Below are 22,438 nucleotides of genomic sequence, written 5' to 3' on the forward strand. Positions count from 1 at the left end.
TTCGACAAAATTAGCTAATAGAGATATGAATATCATACCTAACATATTAAGTACTAACAGTAGATAAGTTGATATGTACAACTAACACGGACAATGGATATTGTTGATAAACATAATGAATGATGTTGACAAACACAGACAATGAATAATTTTGACAAACAGTGAATTATGTTGAAAAGCACAGACAGTGGAAAATGTTGACAGACAAACTGAATAATGTTGACAAACACAAACAATTTATAGTGTTGACAAAAACAATCAATGAATAATGTTTACAAACACAATCAGTGAATGTTGATAAACAGAAACTGAATAATATATAGAACACAAACAATGAATAATGTTGATAAACTCTAGTAATTAATAATGTATACAAATACAAACATTGAATAATGTTGACGAACACAATCTATCAATAATGTTGACAAACACAATCTATCAATAATGTTGACAAACACAATCCGGGAATAATGTTTGCAAACACTGCCAACATAGACTATTACAGACAGTGGCCAGCGTTAATGATCAGAGCAAACTTAAAATGAGGAATGGTTATGAAATACAAACAAAGCATAGCAGTGGAATATTTGTGGTGAAAATAGCAATCACAAACCGTGAACAGTTTTGAAGAATAATTGTAGGTATCCTTTTTTTTTTTTGGAAATACATTTGTGAAATGTTGAAGAGCAGTGGACACATTACTCCATCCATTATGGTATTGAATATTCATGGAGACAATACACACTTGTATCAGTCTCATTTGTATACAGAACCAGTCACTCGCACCTCCAGAATATTAACGAATTCTTGGCATCTGTCGTCATTAGTCATTCTTATTTGCTTCCCTGTCAGTTCTACCACTTAAGTTTTTTTAAGATCCGTGCATGCCACGTACAGCATTTCCCCTTACTTTGCAATATCCCACGTAACATTTTAATGACAATTACTTGAGGGTTTTTGCAGCGTCCCCTCGGTCACTAGCTGGAACCTCTTCCATTCCTTTTACAGTACCTCCGTTCATATTCTTTCTTCCATCAGACTTTCCACCCTCTCTTAACAATTTTCATAGTGTAGCTGCGAGGTTTTCCTCTTGCCACACCTTCGAAAACTTCTTACTGTCAATTTTCCATACAGCGCTGAATGACCTCATATAGGTCCCAGCGCTTGGCCTTAGGCCTAAACTCTGTATTTTAATCTAATAAGAAAACAGTTGGTAGGCATACTCTCTGCCCTCACCATTCTTCCCCGAAAGCTCTCTACCTTTCCTGGTATGCTAAGTAATACTATGTCCCTATAGATTTTACCTTTTCGTCTTTGTATACATAGTGACAGTTATTCATCTTACAGTTTTTTGGAACCTTTCCTTCGTCCAGATAGACCTTATACACCTGGTCAGCCATTCAGTCTCAATTTCACCACCATGCCACAGCATCTCGGTTGTTATCCCATTTACTCTAGGCCTTTTAGTCTTCACTCTCTTAATTACCCCTCTGTGCATCCTAAACCAACACTTTAATTACACTAACCCCTTTAACAGTTACGCCATTCATCTCTCTTTCACAATCAACAGATGTGTGCTCATTCCCCAAATCAATTCTTAATTGCTGGATGGTGTGGTTTAAGGGAAGGAACACAACTTTTTAATTTCATTGTTTTCGGGATATTAGTTCTGTATTTTAGATAGAAGGGAAGCATCTTTAAAATCTACAGTTGTTGAGAGTTACATTCTTAACACGTATAATCGTGACATTTACGTGAATATATATAATATATATATATTATATATATATATATATATATATATATATATATATATATATATATATATAAACAGACTTATTTACATGCATTATCATGTATACGAGCTTGATGGCACGCGCTAAGATGCTCACACGTTGGACGCTGTTGTAGTTGGCACTGTCTATTCGAAAGTGTACGAACCTGCATTCCTGACACTCCACGTTCCACACCGGGGCGGACAAACAAGAACCACTCGGCTTTTATTGTTATATAATTTTCTCAGCCGTTGTTATATCCTTGCACTTGCCATGAGACTTGTCGTAATGCTTGGTATTCCGTGCTTGCAATTGTTGGGAAGATTCCAACGTGTGTCCCGGAATACCAGGAGGTAAGTAAGTATCAAATGAGATTACTAGTGCAGACGTGTGGAAGTGGAAGGCCTAATTTTGCCTGGGCCACATTAATTCCAAGTGAGCCTCTGTTGAGGGGGGGTGGGGGGGGGGGGATGGACGTGGACAAGAACTTGCATTAAAACGGAACGATATGCTGTACGTATGTTTGTGTGTGGTTCGCTATTGTTTGGTAATCTCTCTCTGTTTAATATTGATGACTTAACGGTGGACCAAATTGTTGAAGGAGCTCGTTTAGGAAAGGAAGGCTTTAATGCATTAGGCGTGGAATGAGGTTCGAGGAACTCGAAGACTATTAGGGGCAAACCACCAGCTCAATCAAAAACAACAACTCGAAAAGGCATGCAAGAACGTGCCCTCGAATTCAGGTGGAAACAGATGTTATATTCAGTCTTCGAAAATATTTCTTTTATAAAGATGATTTTACGTGTTACCAGTGTCTCTCGGGATCTATTTGGAGCATTATTTTGAGGTAAATTCTCTCTCTCTCTCTCTCTTCATCTCTACTCATCTCGTCCTTCTCTCTCTCTCATCTTCTCTCTCGATCTCTCATCTTAGAAGACCGTGTTCCTTTTATTATAAAAGGGTGATTTACGTGTTTCCAGTGACTCTCGGGATCTTGTTGGAGCATTATTTTGAGGCACTAAACGTCTCTCTCCTCTTCTTTCAATCTTCGTCTCTCATCCTCTCTCTGTCTCTTCTCTCTCTCGGCGAGTTTGTACGGCGTTAAGATGTATTTGTCATCCTTGTTAAAGTCAGTGCCTTAAGATTATCCATGGTATGCGAAGTAGTTTTTATTTTGTATTATTGGAACTTCAGTTTCCCATACAATGTTTTGCGGCCACGGAGCTATATTACGCTTTTGTTGTTTTGTGCAGATTTCTAGGATATATCCTAGATTGTGACCCCCACGTATTTTAACCCGGTATGTTTGTTTGTATGGTGTTTTGACGTCGCACGGAACCAGTGGTTATTCAGCAACGGGACCAACGGCTTTACGTGACTTCCGAACCACGTCTAGAGTGAACTTCTATCACCAGAAATACACATCTCTCACACCTCAATGGAATGGCCGAGAATTAACCCGGTATGTGTCTATCTTTGCGGCGTGTTTAGTACAAGCCCGTTGGAGATGACCGTAAAAAAAGAAATATTAGTCCTATAATTTTATAGAATGTAACGCTTGCTTTTTCCCTAATTACAAAGTACAAGAGTACGTCTCAGTGGCGTGATCGGTATGGTCTTGGCCTGCCACCTCGGTGGCCGCAAGTTCGATTCTCGGGCATTCCATTGAAGTGTGAAAGATGTGTATTTCTGGTGTAGAAATTCACTCCCGACGTGGTTCGGAAGTCACGTAAAGCCGTTGGTCCCGTTGCTGAATAACCACTGGTTCCATGCAACGTAAAAACACCATACAAACAAACAAAGTACAAGGGTAGTGAGAACCAGAGTGGATATGCTCTCAGGTGTTCAAAGTTAGGAATTTGAAACGGGTTACAAGATACCAATCTACTGAATGGATGTTTTGGCGATTATTTTCATTTGAAGGCTGACTGATTGGTGGATATTTTCGCATTTTTGTATTGTTAGTAGTAAGTAAACTCCATAAAAAAAACGTACGAGGTCATAACAAGCACGAGATAGTATATAATGACAACTGATTGATCTGATATGATTTAAGATTGCAAAGATATGTATGTACATTGTGAAAAGCGTAGGAAAGCAGGGTATAATATAGTAATGTGTCTTATCTAGAGGACTTGGAGGAACTCCGCGTTCCTAATCATAATTCCCCCCATAAGAAGGATTAGGGATTAGATCTCAGCCATCCGTTCTAATCCTCTTTTAAAGAAGGGATTCCTCACTTAATCCTCCTTTTTGATACCGGTAAAGGAAAGCGAACCAGCTTAGCGGTTGTGAGGCTGTAGATTTCTTTAGGACTCGTTTTTCGGTAATTGAAGATATCGATGGTGTGTGTGTGTTATTTTTTGTTATGGCCTCCAGACAGACAAATCGTTTATTACAAATATTGATGTTAAATAAGTATGTTTGCCACATCATTTATTCTACACCAAACGAAAATATAGTAAGACCGAAATCTAGTGGCAGGGCTGAGCCTTCCTCCAAGGGCTGGCCCGAAGGATCAGATATTTTTACGTGGCTAAATGAACCAATTGGTTACCTAGCAACGGGACCTACAGCATATTCTGGGATCCGAGCCACATTATATCGAAAATGAATTTCTAGTCGCCAGAAATAGATTCCTCTGATTCCACGTTGGCAGAGCGGGGAATCGCACTCGGGACTACCGAATCGGTAGGCGAGCACGCAACCCACTCGTCCAACGAGGAACTTCTAATGTTCAAAATTCATGGTATGTAAATTATATTGAAATAGGATTTTGAAAGAAACCCCTTTACAGATTTGTCCCAGAAACGATTATTTTTCAAGAAGAAAGTCGTCCTATTCATTTTTATTACCAGAAGATTTTTCCTTGTCGCTGTAAATCATTATTTTCAAGATTTTTTCATCGTCGAAATTGCACAAATTCCATCTTCCATGAATCTTTAGCAACTATGGGTTTATTACCTGAATAGTATTCCATTGTTTTCATGTGTTATTTACAAGCATTGAATTTAAACCTTTGGTCTGTCAAACATTCGTGGCCGGGTAGAAACAAGTAAGAAATGCACCGAAGTCTCTTCGGCGCAATCGAGTTTTCTGTACAGTGTATAATACTGTATGAGCCGTGCCCCATGAAGCTTTCAGCCAGGGCCTGGTGGTGGCCTGTCGTGTAGCGTTGCCAGACGCACGATTATTGCTGACTTTATCTGTAATTTTAATGAAAACTACTGAAGCTAGAGGGCTGCAGTTTGGTATGTTTGATGATTGGAGGGTGGATGATCAACATACCAAATTTCAGCGCTCTAGCCTCAGTAGTTTTGAAGATCCGAGGGCGGACATAGAAAAATGCGGACGGATAGATTTAACCATTTAAATCTTTCTCTTAACGTTCAAAACCTTGTTTATGGTTTTGCCTTAGAACCGAGTTGTTGTGTTGACCTGTATCCTGTATTCTGTATGCCGACCACGTGTCTTGGAAACCGTGGTTTTGCAGCAGAGTTTAAAAAATCCTGCCAAATCTGATTGCTTAAAAAAAGAAAAATCAGTGAACATAGAAACAAAATTCCAGTGAATATAAATAAACTATTCCAGTGAACAATAAAAAAAAACATTCAAGTGAACATTAAAAAAGTTTCAATGAACATAAAAAAAGGAAAAAACATTCCAGTGATCATTGAAAAGAAGAAAAACAAACAGTTGAACATAAAAAAAGAAAAAAATTCCAGTGAACATTAAAAAATATTCCAGTGAATCATTAGGAAAAAGAAAAACATTCCAATGACATAAGAAGAAAAAAACATTCCTAGTGACAATAAAAAAAAGGAAAAAACATTCCAGTGACATACAAAAAACATTCCAGTGCCATAAAAAAGAAAAAAACATTCCAGTGAAAAAAAAAAAATTTCAGGTCACAAAGAAAAAACATTCCAGTGAACATAAAAAAAAAACATTCCAGTGAACATAAAGAAAAACATTCCAGTGAACATAAAAGAAACATTCCAGTGACCATAAAAAAAGAAAAACATTCCAGTGAACATAAAAAAAAACCATTCCAGTGAACATAAAAAACATTCCAGTGAACTTAAAAAAAGAAAACACATTCCAGTGAATATAAAAAAAAATCCAATGAACATAATGTACAACCAAATGTGTTTTTTTAATGACACCTTTAAACTCATGGCTATACTTTAGAAACATTTCGCTTTAATGGACTCTCCCATCCATAATTTATCATAACATTGAGAAGGTTTTCACACGGAATTACGTATTCGTTCCACCCTAGCGGGTTTAGAATGTTTAAAAAACTGTTATTATTATTACTATTATTATTATTATTATTATTATTATTATTATTATTATTATTATTATTATTATTTCAGTAGATGATACTTATTCACATTGAACAATCACACCAAAGGGGCCACTGACTTGCGATTTCAAGCTTCCAAAGAATGTTGGTTTCAACCTCCCACCGCTGGCTCCACACTGTAGCAGTAACTGATCACGATACAGAGCCAGCGATTTCTTATGGCCCCGGGGGAGACGCGAACCCACGCCATCTGAGTGGCATTCACGACACTAACTACTATACATGGAACCAGCTAGAATCTGGTATGATGTCTATATGGTCTACGTCCCGTAGGGGGGTAGTGCCGTCAGTGCACCCTGATGTGGTGCACTGTAGGCATTACTTAAGGTTCTTTGCAGCGTGCCTTCGGCCCCTTGCTGCCACCCCATCATTACTTTTACTGTAACTCCTTTCATATTCTCTTTCTTCCACCTACTTTCCACCTTCTGACAATTGATTTATAGTGCAACTGCTTTGATGTTTTCCTCCTGTTACACCTTTCAAACCTTTTACTCTCAATTTCCTTTTCAACGCTGAATGACCTCATAGGTCCCAGTGCTTTGGCCTTTGGCCTAAATACTATATTTATATTCATATATGGTCTACGTTGAAGGAAATCTGGTCAGGGCGGAGGTACAATTATAATTGCTCTGAAAAATAAAATATCGCTTTATACTGATGATTGAGGTTGGTCATTGGGCCTTTAATAACGGTACATATGGAAGTGAAACTTCCAGTCAATGAGTCCCTTTGTTGGGATTGATTCTCATACTGTAGAATAATTAGTATCCTCCATTCTCGCCCCCTAACAAATAGTCGGTTAAATCAAGACATCAAAGCGTTCCATGTTGGCCGAGTCGGTAAAGACGTCACTGAAGTCCTGATTTCTCTTCTGTGCGCTGGTTCGAATCCACAAGAGGACGAAATTATTATCAACTAAAATATTCTCCCCCCGGTTAACATATATATGCAGCGCCTCAATGGCGTGATCGGTATGGTCTTGCCCTGTCACCTCGGTGGCCGCAAGTTCGATTTTCGGGCATTCCACTGAGGAGTTAGAGATGTGTATTTCTGGTGATAGAAGTTCACTCTCGACGTGGTTCGGAAGTCACGTAAAGCCGTTGGTCCCGTTCCTGAATAACCACTGACTGGTTCCATGCAACGTAAAAACACCATACAAACAAACAAACATATATGAAAATATATTAATTCCGAGGCAGAGTGAATTGGATATTAAAGGACATTTGAAGCTCAATGCATGTACATGATTTCTCCTCTGTGCGCTGGTTCGAATCCACGAGAGGACGAAATTTCTATTTCGGTTAATTCATATATGAAAAAAAATATTAATTTCGGGTTAGAGCGAATTGGATATTAAAGGACATTTGTAGCTTTATGCATGTATATGAATCACGGTGATGTGATAGAAATTCATAATACAGATATATGTTAATGGTTATTAGTGACCTGTGAATTGTTTTTTTTTTTTTTTTTTTTGTTTCCCCCCCCCCCCCCCCCCCCCCCCAAAGAAAAAAAAAAAAAAAAAAAACTGCTTTGGGATTAATTTATTTCTGCTCCCCTCTCCTTCCTTCAAAAACGTTAGCTGTATTCATTCATGAGCTGGATAATGAATTATTATCACAGCTGGTAGTCAGAGGCTTTAGTATTGAACTTCGTTTCTCTTGGACTTCAGTTCGTGACTGAGAATTTTTAATCTGTTTAGCACAAGAACCTTTGTTTAGCATCTTCGTTGACTTGAGGCTTTCGAAATAAATTGTAATCCAATCCTATATGGTATGATACCGGTAAATGTGAATGGTTTTGGTAAAAGCAAGGCCCAGGTAATAGTGTTCATGGATAGAGGATGTCGATTAAGTCTGTGAAGGCCCGGATCTCTGATTCGTTCGAATGGTTCCCAACATTTTTTTTTTCTTTTGGTCATGCCATACCCAGTCATTTTTTTGGCATCCTGATACCCTCTGTGGTGATATATGATTATTAGCATTCAAAAAGCGAACTCCTGTTCGCGCGAAGGAAACCTAAAAGGCTATAAACTTGGTTTAAACATTCTCGAATTGTCCCCCTTAAAAATGAAATTACCCCCCTGACAGAAGAAGAAAGTCATCAGATCAATCATTTTACGACCCTTGAATGGGGAAAGATAGAGCCTTCCCAACAGACGAATGAAGATCTTAGGAATAAACATTTGATTGCATAGACAGTAAGAGTCAACACGATTGGCTCTTGTTGCTCACTGTCATTAATTTCAGAAGATAGTTACAGGGTAGCCCACACACACACACACACACACACACACAAAACAGGAAATTTGGAAGTTTACACAAACGTTAGATGTGGCGTTCAAAATGCTTTTAGCAATAAACATTTGAGTGCATAAACAGTAAAGAGTCAACACGATTGATTCTTGTCACTCCCTGTCATTAATTTCCGAAGATAGGTACAGTGTAGTCCGCTCACACACACACACACACACACACTCAAAAAGCAAATTTGGAAGTTTATTTAATTGTTGGAAACAGAAAACAGTTGTTGGTAATAGAAACATTGTCAAACAGAACAAAGAGTTGTTGTTAACAGAAACATTGTTAAAACAGTACAAAAGCACAAATGTTAGATGTGGTGTTCAAAATGTTTTCCGTGGGCAGCTGCGCAACGACGTTGACGGTCTAGCCAACTTCTTGTCACCTTTTTTATGACTTCAAGCGGGATATTGTTGCAAGCTTCCATCAGCAGTTTCCAAGGTGTAGGAGGATGTCTATGACCTCTCTCCTCCGTCACTGAACTGGATGCAACAGTAAACTCCACAGGGTTTATAAAGTCCATTACGTTGAGATCTGGACTTTTCTGTAGCCATTCAAGATCATTACAGTCAGGCGTATATGTTATATAGTTAATTTAGTTCATTGAAAAGTTAAATTATATGGTAAAAAGTTAAGTATATCTTAGTTTAACCAGACTAATGAGCTGATTAACAGCTCTCCTACAGCTGGCCCGAAGGATTAGATATTTTTACGTGGCTAGGAACCAATTGGTCACCTAGTAACGCGACCTACAGCTTATCTTGGGATCCGAACCACATTATATCGAGAAATGAATTTCTATCACCAGAAATAAATTCCTCTGGTTCCGCGTTAGCAGAGCCGAGAATCGAACTTCGGACCACCGGATTGGTAGCCGAGTGCGAAAATAAAATACGTGGTAGAATACGTGTGTAAAACACATGATGTAAATTAAAATTTTCCTGGTTTATTTTGTGGGGCACCCTGTATTATGAAAAATTGTTTAGCAGAGAAAGCATAGTAGACGGCTGGCATCCCGATTTTCTAGTTGCTGGTCAGAGACCTGTAGGTCACAGATCCAGGTGGCGATGCGATGTCCAGTTTCCACTCATCTTCTTGTCTGTCCCTCCCACCATTGTGGGACCATACCATTATCATTATTTTTTTAAATGTGCGTACATTTACCATTTCGTGTCGGCTTAAAACAGTTTGTCTCACAAGAATGGTCTGAAGTACACTCATACAGCCAGTAGATAATTTTACACGTTTTCGATTAGTCCTCTCTCTCTCTCTCTCTCTCTCTCTCTCTCTCTCTCTCTCTCTCTCTCTGTTTCCACGTCATTCCTTTTTGCTAGTTTTATGTCATTATACCATAATCTTTTTTTAATAGATAATTTTACACGTTTTCGCTTATTCTTCTTTCTCTCTCTCTCTCTCTCTTTCCCTTTTACTAGTTTTATGTCATTATACTATAATAGGTGAATTTCAAGTTTTCCCACTTTGAAGTTAGACTTTTTACACGTTTTCGATTAGTATCTCTCTCTCTCTCTCTCTCATCTCTTCTCTCTCTCTCTTAGTTTTCATGTCATTCCCTGTTGCTAGTTTTCTGTCATATACCATAATCTGAGAATTACAAGTTTTCCCACTTTGAAGTTAAAGACTTTTTTACGCGTTTTCGATTAGTATCTCTCTCTCTCTCTCTCTCTCTCTCTCTTTCTTTCTCTCTCTTTTCTCTCTCTCTCTCTCTCTCTCTCTCAAGTTTTCATGTCATTCCCTGTTGCTAGTTTTTTGTCATTATACCATAATCTGTGAATTACAAGTTTTTCCACTTTGAAGTAAAAGACCTCAGCAATTGAATGAAGGACCCGAGTTAAAAAAAAAAAAGTAAATAAACGTGTCATAAAATGAACAAAATACACTTGGGACATGTCAGTTATCGTGTTGAGTTTTTTTTTTTTTTTCCCCGAGTGAAGTTTGTCTCCATGTCAAAGGGTTGCGGTGGCGTTCACACGTCATGTGACATCACGCTATAACGCGTTACCCTGTTACTGCAATTCCATTACTTAATGGTCCGTTTTAGCGTCGATCAGCGTCATATTCGAATGGAAAGGCGAGAGAAAGGAGAAAGGGTGTTGGAGAGGTACGATAATATTTGAAAGTCACCGCTCCGGTGATGCAAGCGGAGTTTTAGTCGTGGATGGATGTTTGTTGCCTTCATGAGCCTGTGTTTTTGTGTGTGTATCCAATTATCTTTACATGAATGTGTGTTTTCTTTGTATTTGTTTGTTTCCTATCTTAACCAGCGCTGAATTTAGTATGATCAATTGGTTTCATGCATTGGCATGATTTCCAGACGTTTGCATTTTGATGTTTGTGGAGATCAGCGGTTCTTAACCATTTTAGGCCCATGCACCGTTTCACCATATGTCAAAATGTCGTCGTTCTCTCTCTCTCTCTCTCTCTCTCTCTCTCTCTCTCTCTCTCTCTCTCTCAGTTGTCTGCTTCAAAAGGCGCATTCCAAATAATAGTGCCATCCTCCTCCCACCCCCTTTCGAAAATGGTCTTGCTCAAAAAGGTGCAGTCTTATCATTTGCATATACTAAAAATCTTTATTTTCTTTCACATTGGTAGATAACCTTTACATCATGGATTAATTTTATAGTAAAGTTTTAGACATTTAGTAGCGACTGGACATGCTCTTGGATATTATAACTTAAAAAAAGTGGTCACATGATAAATTAGAAAGCCCCAAAAAGATATATAACTCATGCTGTGACAATCCCATCATATGAACATGAAGAATAAAAACAGTTTTGTTTTACCCGTACGCTACCAAATGAACACTTAATTCGCGTGTATCCCGTAGGGCGGTAGAGCCATTATTGCACCTCACGTGGTGCACTGTAGACATTACTGAAGGGTCATTGCAGCGTCTCTTCGGCCTCTTGCTGCGACCCCATCTCACTTCTTTTACTGTACTTTCGTTCATATTCTCTTTCTTCAATCTTACTTTCCACCCTCTCTAAAAAATTGTTTCTTAATGCAATTGCGAAGTTTTCCTCCTGTTACACCTTTCATACATTATCGCTATCAATTTCCCTATCAGCGCTGAATGACCTCATGGGTCATAGTGCTTTGCCTATGGCTAAATTCTATATTTAAATCCTGTTAAATCGCCTGTACATACGACTGCATTAGTAGCGTTGTAATAATCTGAATGACCTCGTAGGTCCCAGTGCTTTGCCTTTAGCCTAATTTCTATATACAAATCCTGTTCAATCGCGTGTAAATACGACTGCATTAGTAGCGTTTTAATCATCTGAGTGACCGTGGAAGGGGCTGCCAACAGCGTACAAGAAGTGGCTGGGTGTCCGTTTTCAGTTACTGAGGAACAAGGCGACCAGTGACCTCCGTATCAAATGACAGGTGCGGTCGAGGACTTCTGGAGAGGCAGATCACTGATGGCTTCATGTTAAGAGTCGCTTTGTTTATTTAGCCTATTTAGTTTTCTGCAGAAGAAAGCGATTGACATGACTATTTGTCTGTCCTTCCGCACATTTTCTGTTGACTCTTTTAATGGTAAATTTTTAGCCACGATCGACAACACTGGCCACCACCGGGCCCTGGGTCAAAGTTATATTGGTCGTGGCTTAGTTTCATGCCACATTATGCGCTATACAGAAAGCTCGATTGCGCCGAAGAAAGCACTTTTTCTGTCGACTCTTTTTTTAAGGTTAAATTTTTTAGCCATGATCGTGCGACTGGCACCACGACAACACTGGCCACCACCGGGCTCTGGGTCAGAGTTATATGGGTCGCGGCTGAGAGTCTTATGCAACTCTATACGCTGTACAGAAAACTTGATTGCGCCGAAGAAAGCACCTTTTCTGTCGACTCTTTTAAGGTAAAATTTTTAGCCATGATCGTGCGACTGGCACCACGATAACATTGGCCACCACCGGGTCAAAGTTATATGGCTCGCGGCTGAGAGTTTCATGCAACATTATACGCTGTACAGAAAACTCGATTGCGCCGAAGAAACTTCGTCACTATATTTATTTAGTTATATTTTTTGTAACTTGTTATACATGAAGAAGAGAACTATATATTTTCTTGATCATTGGTGGATGAACTGTCATAATCCCTATTGAGTTATTTACATAAATATCATCCCAGCCATTATCAAAAAGATTTTAATGTCTGAAACGTTATTATTGTGGTGTAGTGAACTATGCTAATCATTTTGCAGTCCTTTTCCTTTCAGTGGTCGTTGGAAAGACATTCCATAGGGACTCTCTTGGGTGGAAGTCCTGTGGTGGCATATTGTTTACTTTACAGGTGCCAGGATACCATAGCTTTCTTGGAACCCCACTGATGAAAAACTAGTTTTACCCTTTCATGCAAACATTGGTGTCATGCAAACCCTCAGGTCTTATTATTATTTTTATTTTTTGTTATTTTTAAAGCTTCATTAGTTGCCATTTGTTTGTGTTAGTTTGAATCACTTTTGCTACTACAACACTACAACACTATTTTCTGGTGCTGTACCATTTACATCTTCTGAGCAAAGGTGGTATTGTTTGGTTATCTCTTATGTGCACCTTTTATAAAAAAAAAATCCCCAAAGGGGGGGATGTGGGGTGATAGGGCCGTCAGTGCACCTCATGCGGTGCACTGTAGGCATTACTAATGGCCCTTCCAGCGTCCCTTTGGCCCCAAGGAACCTCCTTCTTTCTTTTTACTGCAGATCCGTCCATATTCTCTTCCATCTGACTTTCCACCCTCTCTAACAGTTGTTGCATGTGCAACTGCTTTGAGGTTTTCCTCCTGTTGTGCCTTTCAGACCATCTCACTGCCAGTTTCCCGTTCAGTGCTGAATGACCTTATGGGTCCCAGCCATTGAGGAGTGAGAGATGTGTATTTCCGGTGATAGAAGTTCACTCTCGACGTGGTTCGGAAGTCACGTCAAGCCGTTGGTCCCGTTGCTGAATAACCACTGACTGGTTCCATGCGACGTAAAAACACCATACAAACAAACAAGACTCTCCCAACAGGATCACCTTTGGGTTGATGTAGTTGGTGGTTGTGGAGAAGCTGATGATACGGAGATTGCGAAGCCACCTTAGGCTGCTGCAGATCTGGTGTTGTAGTAATGATTGCATCTATTTTCGTGTACCGATGTAGACCACCTCTCTTTTTTGCGGCTGTTGTATGGATGTAAGGTTCAGAAAAATGTATGGTTATTCTCTCTCTCTCTTCTCTCTCTCTCTCTCTCTCTCTGTGTGTGTGTGTGTGTGTGAAGAGTTTAAAAGAAAACTAGACAAAATCATTAGAACAATGTGAATGAACAGTGGAACCTTCTCTCTCTCTCTCTCTCTCTCTCTCTCTCTCTTCACACACACACACACACACACACACACACACACACACAGTTGTGGAAGAGTTTTAGAAGAAACTAGACAAAATCATTAGAACAATGTGAAGAACAGTGAAACCTTCTCCTTGGATATCTCTCCTCTCTCTCTCTCTCTCTCTCTCTCTCCGTCTCTCTCTCTCTCTCTCTCTCTCTCTCAGTGTGGAAGAGTTTAGAAGAAAACTAGACAAAATCATTAGAACAATGTGAATGAACAGTGAAACCTTCTCCTGGATATCTCTCTCTCTCTCTCTCTCTCTCTCTCTCTCTCTCTCTCTCTCTCTCTCAGTGTGGAAGAGTTTAGAAGAAAACTAGACAAAATCATTAGAACAATGTGAATGAACAATGGAACCTGCTCCTGGATCTCTCTCTCTCTCTCTCTCTCTCTCTCTCTCTCTCTCTCTCTCTCTCGGTGTGGAAGGGTTTAAAAGACGCTAGGCAAATCATTGAAACAATGTGATGAAACAGTGGGGGAACTGCTCCTAGAGATAAGTGAGCACTCGATGTCTCCTCGGATGGAGTAATAAGTCTTTGAGACATCCTAATCCTTGTAACTCTCTCTCTCTCTCTCTCTCTCTCTCTCTCTCTCTCTCTCAGGTGTTATAACTCACAACTGAACGACTCATGTTCAATTCGCGACGGTCGAAGAAGAAAAAAGAAAAAAATGAAGTTCCCCAGAAGAGGCTTGATGGAAGGCCAAACTGCTGAGAGAGAAATAACAACCTGTATTTCATTTCTTCTTTATTATAGTTCTTCTTCTTCGTTTCCACGTTGGGGTAATATTCTCTAGCCATTGGTTTGGTTAAGAGCTTTGTATTTGAATCCAAGCTTTGAGACCAGATAAGTTTTTTATATAGAAAATATAAATGAAAATACATATAAAAAAACTCTTATTAACTGCTATTATTTTACACCGAGTTTCGTAAGTCCTTTAAAAAATATGAGCGAGCTGAAAAGAAAATATATCCGGATAGGTGGCCGGCCCTGTAGGAGTGTGGATGCATATTTCCTCTTAAAAAAATCGATCGCTTCACGTATTTAGTCTTATCAGGTGTCATGGAAGGAACTGTTCCTGTTCCCGTTTTCTTTACTGCAGTGATTGGCGAGACTGATCACAACCTGGAAAGCTCATTAATACTTTTGTTTGCGCTCAGTTTCTCGTGTCTCGGCTCAATTAGATTCTCATGTAAACTATAATAGTTTCAATTTGATCTAGATGGTATAATCTGTCTCTGGGTGCAAAGAAGCAAAGCAACTTTCAGTAGGAGCGCAGTGTCCCTTCGGCCCCTAACTTCAACCCCTTTTATTCCTTTTACTGTACCTCCGTTCATATTCGCCATCTTATTTTTACACCTTCTCCTAACAATAGTTTCATAGTAAAACTGCGTGGTTTTCCTCCTGTTTTTTCATTTCAGTGCTGAATAACCTTTGGCCTAAATTTCAGTCTTCTACGAGAAAAATCGTCCTGAAGGTTTCATAAGGTGAAAGTGGAGACTTAATGACAGTCGGCGACGAAGTCTTTGGAACGTAAGGATGGCACCTGCCGTTACCCACTCGATATTCGAGGAGGACCTCAACAAAGACCCGAGTGGAAGTTCGCTGATAAGGCATTGATTCGTGGGGAAGAGAGAGAGAGAGAGAGAGAGAGAGAGAGAGAGAGAGAGAGAGAGAGAGAGAGAAGGGCAGGTGGGTGTGTAGGACTGAGGAGGCAATCGCTTTCTACTTATTTTGAAATGTTGCTCCTATTTGAAGTTTTTGTTAATTTATACATTTTTATAATATGTAAATTAGTTCCTTTAAATGAGATGTTTTCGTGTTTCATCGATTCATTAGTGGTAAGGAGGGTCGTGATAAAACACAAGAATTGAAATAATGATTATTGATAAAAGCCCTCCATGTTTCCGTTTCTTGCGAATTTTGTCCATGACTTTGATCGGAACCTTTTCCATGAAACAGAAATGAAAAACTTTGGATGTATCTTGGCGAGAGATGTGGCGGCAGTGAAGGAAGATCCCACAAACTCCCTTTTGTCAGAATTTTATGTCAATTTATGGTTTATTTTGACCAAGTAATCCGCAGCGTGAGAATGAACGTAACAAATCCGACTCATTTTTATTTTTCTGTAAAAGAAAGCTGTCCGTCCGCACTTTTTCTGTCCGCCCTCAGACCTGAAAAACAACTGAGGCTAGAGGGCTGCAAATTGGTATATTGATCATCTACCCTCCAATAATCTAACATACCAAGTTGCAGTCTTCTAGCCTCAGTAGTTTGTATTTGATTTAAGGTTAAAGTTAGTCAAGATCGTGCGTCTGGCAATGCACCAACAAAGGCCACTACGGCCGGCGGAGTTTCATGGGCCGGGGCTCCTAGAGCATTATACCGAGACCACCGAAAGATAGATCTATTTTCGGTGGCCTTGATTGTACGCTGTACAAAAAACTCGATTGTGCCGAAGAACCATCGGCGCATTTTATTTTATTTTATTTTATTTTTATTTCTTTTTATGTCGTACCAACTTGGGACGCTATAAGCTCCGACCTCTACTCCACCAGAAGCGCCTCAGTGCCGTGGTCGGTATGGTCTTGGCCTGCCACCTCGGTGGCCGTGAATTCGATTCTCAGACATTCCATTGAGAGGTTAGAGATGTGTATTTCTGTTGATAGAAGTTCACTCTCGACGTGGTTCGGAAGTCACGTCAAGCCGTTGGTCCCGTTGCTGAATAACCACTGGTTCCGTGCGACGTAAAAACACCATACAAACAGACTAATCCACCACACACCTCGCTCCCCTCGACTCCTTTTTCCCTCTTCCCTCTTGGGTTGCGTAATAACTGGTAGTACTCCGTGTGGGGATCATCCACTCCTAAAAAGGGAGGCTACACTCGTAGCTGAAGGAGTAGGTGCAGCGCCGGCGGTCGGCTTTTTAATTGATCCTCGACTTCATTGTGCTGCCTGTCTCTTCTATTTCTCTTTTTTTTTCCGTCATTGTTCCCCCTTTTCATCTTTTCTTTCCGAGACGGATTATGAAAGGAACTTATTCATTCTTCTGTCTTTGTATGGAGGCAAAGATGTGACCTGAATTAGATAAGCTACATTTGCATGACAGGTTCTTAGATGCTTGATATATATATATATATATATATATATATATATATATATATATATATATATATATATATATATATATATATATATATTATATATGAATTGTAAAAATGTTCTGTTACAACAGAATTCCATCTGATAAAAGGAGCCCATAAGACGCCAAAATATAGAAAGTAAGTGATATATCTCAGAGACTCCTGTCTCTGAAATATAGCATTTACTGTCTATATTTTGTTGGCGTTTTTATGGGCCCTCCTTTTGATTATTATTATTTATATATATACATACATAAATATATATATATCCTTAAATATATATATTATATATATATATAGATATATTAAGTGGAGAAGTCCTATGATAAAGAAGCTTAGAATTATATATATACATATATATATAAGACACACAATCGTATGTTTAAGTGTGCATATTTTATTCTGCATTTGTACAGGTCTACGTATATTGGCGAGTTAACCTCAAGACAGCGTCGTTGTCGCATCATAACTTTCTTTTTGTTTAACACACAAATATTTGGCCTAGATTCTTCTATATTCTATTCTGTTCTATCAGCTCAGCATTCTTTTCAACGTTTTATTTTCGAACAGCATGCATAGTTTTGTTTCAGACTTGTCTTTCAGTTTATGCTGATCCCGAGTAGTAGGTGGCATGCATACGGGTAATTAGAAGGCTGGGAGTAACTACTGGTGATGTTAGCCTTTAATTAAAGGCCTCTGTTTATTCTACAACTTCCAACGGAATTTTGCGGTGTACCGCTTGGCCCAGAATGGGTGCGTCTGTAATGCTGAGGTTCGTCTTGTAATGTTGGGTCTTAATATAGAATCGGGATATTTTAATAACTTGCTGAACTTCTGATTATATCTGATTAATTAATATCTTGCTGAACTTCTAATTATATCTAATAAATAATCATTATATTCAGGGTACATGTATGATGTTATAACGAGGACAAAACCTCTGTCAGGTCGAGAACTCTTGCGAGCGGAAAAGTAGAATTTGACATTAGAGGAAAACCGAAGGAAGTCTATATACCTACGGGCTGTTCGATGAGCAAGAGCCATGCTGGCATAAAGTCAGCTTAAAGTCAGGTGTGTTTTCTCACACCTGAAGAATGGTTAACAATTCTATATACAAATTAGGTAGAGGTTTCGATTGCATATGGTTAGAAAGTTTGGAACTCTTTACATGCATTAGTCATTACAGACCTGACAAGGACAGAAAGTATCGTTTGAAAAAGGCATAAAAGATCGCTTGAATGGGGAGCGTTGGATCTGTTTCCTGAGAGTCTTTGTGCGTCACGTAGATTTGTTTTGAAGCGAGAATGGCCTGAGGGTCCCGGCGGCAAGTTCCCGAGATGTATACTATAGTAGATTCACATCAACTGTGCATTTGACGTCTAGGCCCGTCCCATACGACGCTCCTGATTGGCTGTTGATAAGCCGATCACAGGGCTGGAAACTGTCAGTCTTTTTCGAGAGTTCACATGGGCAGGATTTATGTTCCACCTCTCTTGAGAGATACGTCATTGAAAAGTATCACTGGGGAGAGGTGGAACATACATCCTGCCTATGTGCACTCTCTCGAGAGAGAGTTTCCAGCCCTGTGATTGGCTTATCAACAGCCATTCAGGTGCGCCGTAAGGGACTGGCCTAGGCATCAAATGCGCGGTTGATGTGAATCTACTATAGTATTGCACCAGCCCGTTTTTTTTTTTTTTTTTCATGATTACATCAGTTTGGCTGTAGAGATTTGGTTAGCATTTTGGGCGTGGGAAACACTGAGATTATTTTCAAGAAGATTCTAGGGGTAGTTTCTTAGAAATGGCGTCCCGCTTTTTCCAGGCAACGTTCCGTGCTCGGTTACAATTCAGGAGTACGCGTCCCGGCGAGAGCTCTGGACCTCACAGTGTAATGCTCCTTAAAATGATAAATTTATTTTCTTGGTCAATATAAATATTTACATAAGCTAGATAATAAGCTGAAGAAATCAATATTCATCTACGTTCGTAAGAACACCATGTATATGTAGCACGAAGTATATTGATGATGAAATAGAGAAACAGTAATAAAGCAGATATGCAAAAATTAAAATATTATGATTCTGTATTAAACACTGGATCAGATTGAAGAAAAAGACTTCATGATGATAACAAGAAACATATAATACAAAAACATGCTTGTACTACGATGTCGTACTATTTTTTCCAAATATATCCCCCATTTCCTTAAGAAAAATGATACAATAAAACGAACACTTACTAATTATGAATTTTTGCGCTTACACTCGCGAGATTATTTATACGCACAAATATTAGGTCACGGATATCGTGGATTTATTCAGCTTCACTCTACCACCTCACGGTGAGAGAGAGAAAAAAAAAACTTCATGGGCAGCTTTCTCCTCCATATTTGGGAAGCCAAGATCAATTGTTTGGGTGGGAACTTCGTCAAGGTCGTTTTCATCTTCTTTAAAAAGAATTCTCTAAAATGGAATGGTGTGTGTATATATATATGCTATGCATACATATTATATATATATATATATATATATATATATATATATATATATATATATAATATTTTATAATATAAAAGGATATGCAAAATCTATACTACCCGTATATTAATGTATATATATATATATCCTATATATATACTATAATATTTTAATAATAATAAGGGCCCGTTATTAATGAAGTTGTTCTCCGAAATATATTACCTTAATTTTCTACTTGTTGGCGTTTCTTTGGGCTCCTTTATTAGATGGAACTCTGCTTTAACAGAAAATACTTCGGTCATATACTATATATATATATATATATATATATATATATTATATATATATATATATATATATATATATATATATATATATATATATATAGTAATCTTGCCGTTTAGGTCTTCAATTATGAGCAAGTGTTGTGGTTATTCGGTGTCGTAGCAGGTCAGGGTTACCCAGCTATATTTGTTCGTGAAAGTCAGGGTTGAGTACTAAACTTACTTTGATTTTATACTATATATATATATATATATATATATATATATATATATATATATATATATATATATATATATATATATATATCATATATAGAATAATGTAAACTTAAAATTGCTCAATATTTTAGCTATTAATACATACTGCTATCGTGTTGCAATCTCGTTTTTGTGTCTCATCCTTGTTCGTGAATATAATTTTTAATGTATTCATACATTTGCATAAGGTTTATTACACACATACATATACATACACACACAACATATATATATATATATATATATATATATATATATATATATATATATATATTTATATATTTGTAGCCATATACTAAGTTAGTTCTAATGTATTTACTTTAATTACTGAATGGAGAAAAGCTGCGTAGTTCACATTATTTTAGTTCAGATTCGAAAATGTCCTGTTCCACACAGATCACCTCCGAGGCCTTTCTTTATATCTGAAAATTTTCCATTATTTCCCTTGACTTTCGGATGAAAAACTGCCTCTTTTTCCTCTCTAAAATGTCATATCAAGCCGCAGAAGGGTATTATCATTTTGTAGTAATATTTTTCATGTTACTGATGACAGTCATGATTTGCATGTTCTGAATGCTCCGTCATGCGTCGAAAACGCAAAAGTGTTCCTTCGTGAAATGTGGTTTATTTCTGAAAGTGCTTTAATTTTTTCAGTCCACGATAACATTGCGTTCATTACCCTCAGCTCATGCATAGCGCTTTCCTGATTCAGCTCTCCCAACATCCTGCAAAAGAACTTTCAGTTATCTTTTGCATGTCGCAAAGTTCACGCATTATTAGGTAAGATTACTCCCCTTTCATTCTTCTCTGAAGTTACGTTCAATCCTCAAAAGTACGTTCAAAATTGTAGAGTACGTTTACTCCTCTCTCCGAATGTTTTCTTGTATTCGGCTCCTACTTTTAAACACTTCTATTGCATTTCACTTTAATTTTGTCCTTTTTATCTGTCGTATTCCATTTTCATTTTGTCTCTTTTTATTTACAGGTGAGTGACTTGGTGTGTGTGAGGAGACTGAAGATTATTCCCTAAGAGAAAAGTAAGTATTCTAGAAATGAAGTAAACCTCAGTTTTGCCTTCCTTTCCACTGCTTTTGGCGTTTGAAGTGCAGAGCCTGAGGACTGATGTCTGTGGATGGAGATGCACTGAGATGGTCTTTGTGAGGTTCACTTATCTTTTGCTAGGCACCGAGAACGAGCTTAGAGGGAGAATTTCTTTTCTCTGGTATCTGTGTGCGTTTCCTCGTAGAGAGACAGCACCGTCAGTGCACCTTACGTGGTCCACTGTAGGCATTCCTTAAGGTTCTTTGCAGCGTCCCTTTGCCTCCCAGATGCAACCCCTTTCATTCCATTTCCTTTACCTCCGTTCATATTCCCTTCATCTGACCTTCCACCCTCTCCTAACAAGTGTTTCATTGCCCAACTGCTTTGGTGTTTTCATCCTGTTACATCTTTCAAACCTTTTTACCGTCAATATCAGTTTCAACGCTGAATGACCTCATAGGTACCAGCGCTTGACCCTTGGCCTAAATTCTGTATGTGTTCTGTTCTATGTGCTTTTTCAGCAGAATGTATCAGAAAATTTATAGTTAATCCTGATGAAGCTGGGCAAATATATTCAAGAAGAAGACTATCGGGGTAATAATTCGTTACATTTTCGCCTGAAATTCTGGAGTAGTACCAACTGCACGACATCCTCTGGGAGACTGTTCCAGAGTCCAACGGTGTGAGGAACAAAGGACCTCTGAAACTGAGAAGTCCGACTGCGAGGCACATTTGCTGCTGCAAAGTTTCCAGGACCTCGTATCCTCTCATTCTGAAAGCGTCGGTATTTTGGTCCCAACTGGTCGCTTCGGGGAAGGCCAGTAGTCTTACCATCGCTGTGTAATAATAGCCTTTCATTAGAGAGTGTATTTGTAGAAACGCTCTCGAGATTGCCCATCACGGAAAGGAAAAGTTGCGTGAATTGCGCTGTTGCATCTGTATTCTGTGTCTGTTTGCACTTGCGACTTGAATTGGTAAGAATTGTTGGTAATAGTCCTGTACTTGAGTTGCTGCCTTGCTTACAGTTATTTTGACCTCCTCCTCCTCCTCCTCCTCCTCCTCCTCCTCCTCCTCCTCCTCCTCCTCCTCCGATTTAAAATAATTTGAGATAACCGAACAGTCTAATTTTCGTCAAAACTTATTCTTAATTTTTTTATTTATTTATATAACAATGGTTTTTTTTTTTAAAGCAATGCTGTGCCCATGTTAGGCTGCTGTTGCAGTCTCGGAAGTAACGTTTGTAATGGATTTGGAAGAACTTTCAAAGATGATTTGAATTCCTATTTTCTTTCTGTGCCTTAGGTTTTTGTACACATTTTATGAGATTAAATATTACGAGTTGTTCAAAATAAAGTTAATACATCGATATGATGATGTATATATATATATAATTAGTAATAT

Source organism: Macrobrachium nipponense, chromosome 38 (genome assembly GCF_015104395.2).
Source record: "Macrobrachium nipponense isolate FS-2020 chromosome 38, ASM1510439v2, whole genome shotgun sequence".
Classification (NCBI taxonomy): domain Eukaryota; kingdom Metazoa; phylum Arthropoda; class Malacostraca; order Decapoda; family Palaemonidae; genus Macrobrachium; species Macrobrachium nipponense.